Source organism: Zea mays, chromosome 5, assembly GCF_902167145.1.
Source record: "Zea mays cultivar B73 chromosome 5, Zm-B73-REFERENCE-NAM-5.0, whole genome shotgun sequence".
NCBI lineage: Eukaryota > Viridiplantae > Streptophyta > Magnoliopsida > Poales > Poaceae > Zea > Zea mays.
In genome coordinates this window covers 11155770-11163045 of record NC_050100.1, presented here as the reverse complement: position 1 = coordinate 11163045, position 7276 = coordinate 11155770, and positions in this window count along the sequence as shown.

Here is a 7276-nt window from a genome sequence, read left to right as displayed (position 1 = left end):
TTCTCTTTTCTCTCTCTCTTTCTCTCTCCTTTTTTTTCTCTCTCTCCCGCGCCGTGGGCCGACCCCGGCCGGCCCAGCCGCCCCCTGGCGCCCCCCTCTTGGGCCTAGTAGGCCCAGCCGCCCCCCCCCTCTTTCCCTTATCCCCTAACCCTCTCCCTCTCCCCCCTCATTTTCTCCCTCCCCACCCAAGCCGCCGCCCCCTACCCGCCCCCTGCCCTAGCCGCCGCCCCTGCCTAGGCCGCCGCCCCTCCCCGTCGCCGATCGGCCGCCCCGCTCGGCCGCCCCGTCCCCGTCACCGGTGAGCCCCCCCCCTCCTCCCTCTCCTCCCTCCCCCTCTCCTCCCTCCCCTTCCCCTCGCCGCTCGGCCCCATGGCCGGTTCGGCCGCCCGCCCCCCCCCCCGCGCGCGCCCCCGGCTTGGCCGGCTCGGCCGCTCGGCCGCCCCCGCGCCCTGCCCCGCGCCCCTGCGCGCCCAGCGGCTCGGCCGCCCCGCCCCTGCGCCGCCCCCTGCCCGGCCGGTTCAACCGCCCTAGGGCCGGTTCAACCGCCCCCCCCCCTCTGTTTTTTATTTTTTTTTTATTTTATTTACTTTCTGTGATCATAATTACTGTATTTTAAATAGGCTAATCACTGTTCATGCTATGGGAAAATAGGAAGTTTAATTTAAAATTCCGTTATGTTATTGATTCACGTAGTTAATTGTTTACCCTGTGCAATGTTGATCAACTAAAAGTGATTAGGTTTCCATTAGTGTATATGCAACAGAATTATTTTGTTAAAAACCAATTGTAATTGTGTCATTAGTGCATAAGATTTAACCCCCCCCTGCGAGACCTTTCCCGTTTCTTTCTAGCCATAACAAATGCGTTATCGAATGTCATACTTGATGCATATTCGCTTTATTTGTTATCTTGTATGGTGTACTGTTCTTTTGTATTAAATATGTGGATGTATGTATGTATGTTTGCGCTCGCATAGAGAACGATCCGGTCGAAGAGCCCGAGGAATTCGCAGGAGAAGCCCCTGAGCAGCAGTCGTTTGGTGGAGGCAAGTGTCCTTTGACCTATCTATGTCCTATTCATTCTTTAATTCACCTCCCGCTTTACACATTTATACCTAAGGATTGACTAGCTTTTGTTATCCATGTCCTTGTTTACCTATTTGGGTCGGATTATTACTACTTAGTCTGATGCTATTGCTCAACTCTAATCAATGAACATGATGTGATTATCTATGATACGCTGTTTTCCCGTTCTTCTTTATGATATACTTGTGGTTTTCAAGGGGACTCGAGCGGTTTCTCGAGTGCCTCTCCGTAAGGACCTGTTCTATGGATGACCGCCCGGGAAAACAGTGCAACCATGAGGGTGGAATGGGGTGCCCTTAGCTGAATAATTAGAGGATCCGGGGTGTAGTTCACTTAGCCGTCGTGCCGTCAATGGGGCTCGGTGTATGCGGCTCGCTCTGCCAAGTTTGGGTTCGCCCCTTGGGGAGGAGTGCGGTGCATTTAGGAAACCTAACGGGTGGCTACAGCCCCGGGGAATCTTTGTAAAGGCTTCGTAGTGATGCCCTGCTGGATCACCTTGGTAGTGATCAATGGAGAGTCATGATCTCCGGGCAGAATGGGAATCACGGCTTGTGGGTAAAGTGCACAACCTCTGCAGAGTGTTATGAAACTGATATATCAGCCGTGCTCGCGGTTATGAGCGGCCAAGGGAGCTCCAATGATTAGTGGTACTTGATCAGAGACATTGTGGTACAGGTGGTTATGAGATTGATGGTTCTGGTTATGATTATGGTGCTGGTAAGTGGTATTCTTTCCGTTTGGAAAGGGTACATCGGGTTAATAACTTGGGTTAATGTTAAAACCTGGCTTTCTACTAGTAAGTAATAACCTGACCAACTAAAAGCAACTGCTTGACTTATCCCCACATAAAGCTAGTCCACTACAGCCAAACAGGATACTTGCTGAGTATGTTGATGTGTACTCACCCTTGCTCTACACACCAAACCCCCCCCCCCCCCAGGTTGTCAGCATTGCAACCACTGCTCAGGCGAAGATGAAGCTGTGGAAGGAGACTTCCAGGAGTTCCAAGATTACGACGAGTTCTAGGTGTGGGTTAGCGGCAACCCCCAGTCGGCTGCCTGTGAAGGCCGCGTTATCTACGTTTCTTTTCCGCACTTTGATTTATTGTAAGAACTATATGGACGTCTCAGACGTATGATGTAATCGATTATTTCCCCTTATTAATACTATTTTGAGCACTGTGTGATGATGTCCATATTATGTAACTGCTGTGTACGTGAATAACTGATCCTGGCACGTACATGGTTCGCATTCGGTTTGCCTTTTTAAAACCGGGTGTGACATTAAGAAAAACGAGTGATCTAAGAATAACCTTGACCATTTCATGGTCATCCCATTTTTGCTCCCGAGGTTGCGCACTTTGTTCACCAAGGTCTTGAGCCCGTTGTACATCTCTTGTGGCTCCTCCCCTTGGCGAAGCTGGAAGCGACCGAGCTCCCCCTCGATCGTCTCCCGCTTGGTGATCTTGGTCACCTCGTCTCCTTCGTGTGTGGTCTTGAGTACGTCCCAAATCTCCTTGGCACTCTTCAATCCTTGCACCTTGTTACACTCCTCTCAACTTAGAGAGGTGAGGAGTATAGTGGTGGCTTGGGAGTTGAAGTGCACGATTTGGGCCACCTCGTCCTCATCATAATCTTCATCCCCTACGTATGGTACCTGTACACCAAACTCAACAACATCCCATATGCTTTTATGGAGTGAGGTTATGTGATATCTCATCATATCACTCCACCTAGAATAATCTTCACCGTCAAATGTCAGTGGTTTGCCTAATGGGACGGAAAGTAATGGAGTATGCTTAGGAATGCGAGGATAGCGTAGGGGGATCTTACTATACTTCTTGCGCTCTTGGCGCTTAGAAGTGACGGACGCGGAGTCGGATCCGGATGTAGAGGGCGATGAAGAGTCGGTCTCGTAGTAGACCACTTTCTTCATTTTCTTCTTCTTCTCGCCACTCTTGTGCGATCGAATGCGTGAAGGGGATCCATCCTTCTTGTTGTTGGCGAACCCCCTTGATGGAGCCTTCCCGTGGCTTGTAGCGGACTTCTCACCGCCGATCACCATCTTCTTGGCGTGATCTCCCGACATCACTTCGAGCAGTTAAGCTCTAATGAAGCACCGGGCTTTGGTACCAACTGAAAGTCGCTTAGAGGGGGGTGAATAGGGCGAATCTGAAATTTATAAACTTAAGCACAACTACAAGCCGGGTTAGCGTTAGAAATATGAACGAGTCCGAGAGAGAGGGTGAAAAACAAATCGCAAGCAAATAAAGAGTGAGACACAAGAATTTATTTTACTGAGGTTCGGTTCTTGCAAACCTACTCCCCGTTGAGGTGGTCACAAAGACCGGGTCTCTTTCAACCCTTTCCCTCTCTCAAACGGTCACTCAGATCGAGTGAGCTTCTCTTCTCAATCAAACGGGACACAAAGTCCCCACAAGGACCACCACACAATTGGTGTCTCTTGCCTCGGTTACAATTGAGTTGATCACAAGAAAGAATGAGAAAAAGAAGCAATCCAAGCGCAAGAGCTCAAATGAACACAAGTCACTCTCTCACAAGTCACTATTTGATTTGGAATGAACTAAGGATTTGGGAGAGGATTTGATCTCTTTGGTGTGTCTTGTATTGAATGTTATAGCTCTTGTAAGGTGTGGAAAGTCAGAAAACTTGGATGCAATGAATGGTGGGTGGTTGGGGGTATTTATAGCCCCAACCACCAAACTAGTCATTTGGTGAAAGCTGCTGTCGCATGGCGCACCGGACAGTCCAGTGCGCCACCTGACACTGTCCGGTGCGCCTGCCACGTCACCTGGCCGTTGGATTCCGATCGTTGGAGCTTCTGTCTTCTGGGCCACCGGACAGTCCGGTGGTGCACTGGACATGCACTGTTCAGTGTCCGATGCGCCATCTGGCTCTGCTCTGACTCTGGCGCGCACTGTAGCGCATTTAATGCCTTCTGCAGACGACCGTTGGCGCGAAGTAGCCGTTGCTCCGCTGGCACACCGGACAGTCCGGTGCTACACCGGACAGTCCGGTGAATTATAGCGGAGTGGCCTCCAGAATTCCCGAAGGTGAGCAGTTTGGAGTTTGAGTCCCTGGTGCACCGGACACTGTCCGGTAGTGCACCGGACAGTCCGGTGCGCCAGACCAGGGCACACTTCGACTGACTTTTTCTCTCTATATTTGAATCCTTTTTCGGTCTTTTTATTGGTTTGTTGTGAACCTTGGGCACCTGTAGAACTCATAATCTAGAGCAAACTAGTTAGTCCAATTATTTGTGTTTGGGCAATTCAACCACTAAAATCAATTTAGGAAAATGTGTAAGCATGTTTCCCTTTCAGTTTTTTTTGTTGTAAGTACTGAGGTGGGCTTTGTCGCTCCGTTGGACCTCATGGGCCACGGCGATCTATTGAATTAGTTAGGTATGGGTGGTAGGAAGGAGATATTTTGTTCCAAATTAATAGAATTCCTTTATTTATTTGATTCATTTTGTATTTTCTATGCATATACACTATATACATGTATATATATTAAAGTTCTTTTACAAAAATAATGGGTATTCATTTAAATAGCCTTGAATTTAATGGGCCCGCTCCTGCGCTTGATCGTAGTTCATCTCTCTCCTTTCTCTCCCTTTTCCCTGCTGTCGCCACCCCTCGCTTCGCGCGCCCATCGAGAGGATTCAGCTAGATCCGATCTCAGCGGCCAAGGATCTAGGCAAAACAACCGCGGATCTGATCATCCTCCATCAGCAATGTGTTGATCTGGTGCGAGGTTGAGCCCGCCCCCGCCTTGGTCATCCGTGAATCCAAATCCAAGTCACCATATGCCTCGGCTGTCAGGTCTCCCGTTGTGGCCCACGTGCATATCCCTTTGCGTGTCAACGAACTACCTGCCTGCCTACCCATCACAAAGAATCAGCGGCGGACCCAGAAATTAGTCAAGGCCCGAGCCGAAGCGACCATAAACTCTAATAGTAGACTAGTAGCATATAAAAAAATTGTACGACGAAATAACGTTGTCATAGATGTTAGATAACATACAATTTATGATGTAGCTCCTTCCAAATGTATAATGCCAACATCAACATCAGTGTTTTTTGCTCCAGAACCTTGAAAGAAATCATATTAAGAACTGGACGTCTGCGCTTAAAAGTTAAAAGGGATTAAAAGCCTTCTGCGCGGCGGACTGGGATTAAATACTTGAGAAGTCTTAAAAGTTAAAATGGATTAAACACTTGAGATGTCAACAAACACAATAAATCTCTATAAAACATCTAATTAAAGCCTTAAAAGTTAAAAATGATTAAACATTTGAGAAGTCTTATACCTGCGTATGGGCGGAGCTGCGGAGGAGACGGGCAGACTAGGCTGGGCTGGGCTGGGTGTCTACGCGGGCACCGCCGACTCGCCGAGAGGCGCCCAGTCGCCAAGGCGGCGCGGTGGACTGGGCGGCAGCCGGCAGGCCATTGCTGGGCGGCGCGGCGGACTGGGTCAGGGTGGCGTGGTGGTCTGCGAGAGCCGACCAGGCGCCAGAGGCCCAGAGGGCGCGAGCCACGAGCGCGACGCCAGGAGGCACCGCGGCAGTCGGATGTAGATGCAGAGGCGACGCCGGCACGACGATTCCACGCCTAGGGTTCACGTTCACGACTTCACGAGCTGGGTTGTGCCTATGCGCCTGTGCTGGCTCGCGGCTCTTCTAAAAAAATATTAGGCCTGCGCCACGGGCCGTGGCCCAGGCGGCCATAGGCCTGGGTCCGCCCCTGCAGAGAATCCATCCCAAGTCCCAACTCGCAAGCAAGCAGAGGATCAAATGTTGCACTACTCTCTTGGCTTCGTATGTGTCCACCACAGAGGGCATACTGGTAGGTTAGCTAGCGTGCATATATGATGAAGCAAAGTTATACATAGCTAGGCAGGATAGTGTGGCATATTCGTATTCTTCAAAGTTGACTGAATGGATAGTGACTTTGTGTTCTAATATATTCAGTTTATTTTTTAGATGTAATGCCTTTTAAGTGTGTACATGAATTGAATTTAAAATACCCTTTTTGTAGCAAATTTGTAACACCCAGTCACATGCTTAGACTAGCTCCCCCAAACACACACACACATAATGTTGTTGAATAAATACTGTACTCTCTTTGGTTTATGCTATAACAGGGATATCCCGTTTTTTACTTACCTATATGGTCATATCTTAACCTATAAACTGATGTTGGGATAGATACAAGGTGTACATGGTCATCTCTCTAATGATCCATACTTACATATGTAGACCATATTTTATCAACTTATAAAAAGTTAATGTTTCACTGATGTTTATTAAAGAACTCTACTGTTTCTATGCATCAGTGCAGGCATATTTACAAATTGCACACTGCTTTGCTCTCCATCTGAGTCTATAGAAATAAAATAACTTGAGTGCTACTGCTATTGGCTCCCTATTTATGGTTATGGTATTGCTGATGGGTTTATCATTTTTTTGTAGCCATTAAAATCTCAGAATGTCAGTTGGGGAGCTCTTTAGAGGAACAAAATAAGGACATGTATAGTGGAGAGACAACAAAACGGTTCTCCAAGCATAATAGACAACTAAGAGATACAATGGAGTGTCTATAAATGTAGCCCACTAATAAATACAGAAGTAAATGAGCTTGTATAGCATCGAATCGATAGAACAGACAATAAATTCATATAGTGGGAAGTGAGGCGTCTGTTTCTACTTGGGTTACGGGCCAAAGGCGTCTCTTCACGAAGAGACGGCTCCATGATTTTTTTGCAAAAACCCCTTTAGACACCTCAAAAGCCTCTATATTAAATGCTAATGTACATGCCCTAATACAGTTGTAAGTGTTTTCTTACCGTGTTAGATATGCATCGGAAACTGTAAGCCTTTTATTTTTATCTTGAAATCAATACCTTAATTACTTAATCCAACAAGGAAGAGTTAGAAGTATTCACAACAGAGGGTGTTCGCTTTGGAAACTGTTGCAAGGATCCTCAATGGCTTAACTTGGACTGCTACTTTGAAACATACAATTTTTCTTCTTAGTACTTGAATTTCTGAATGTGTTTACTTTAGCTTACTAACTTTCATTTTTTGTTTGGATTCCATTGGGCTGGCATCTAAACGAACCCCACAAATTTATCTGAAAGGAAAAGTAAAAATCAGTGATGTAGAAACTGG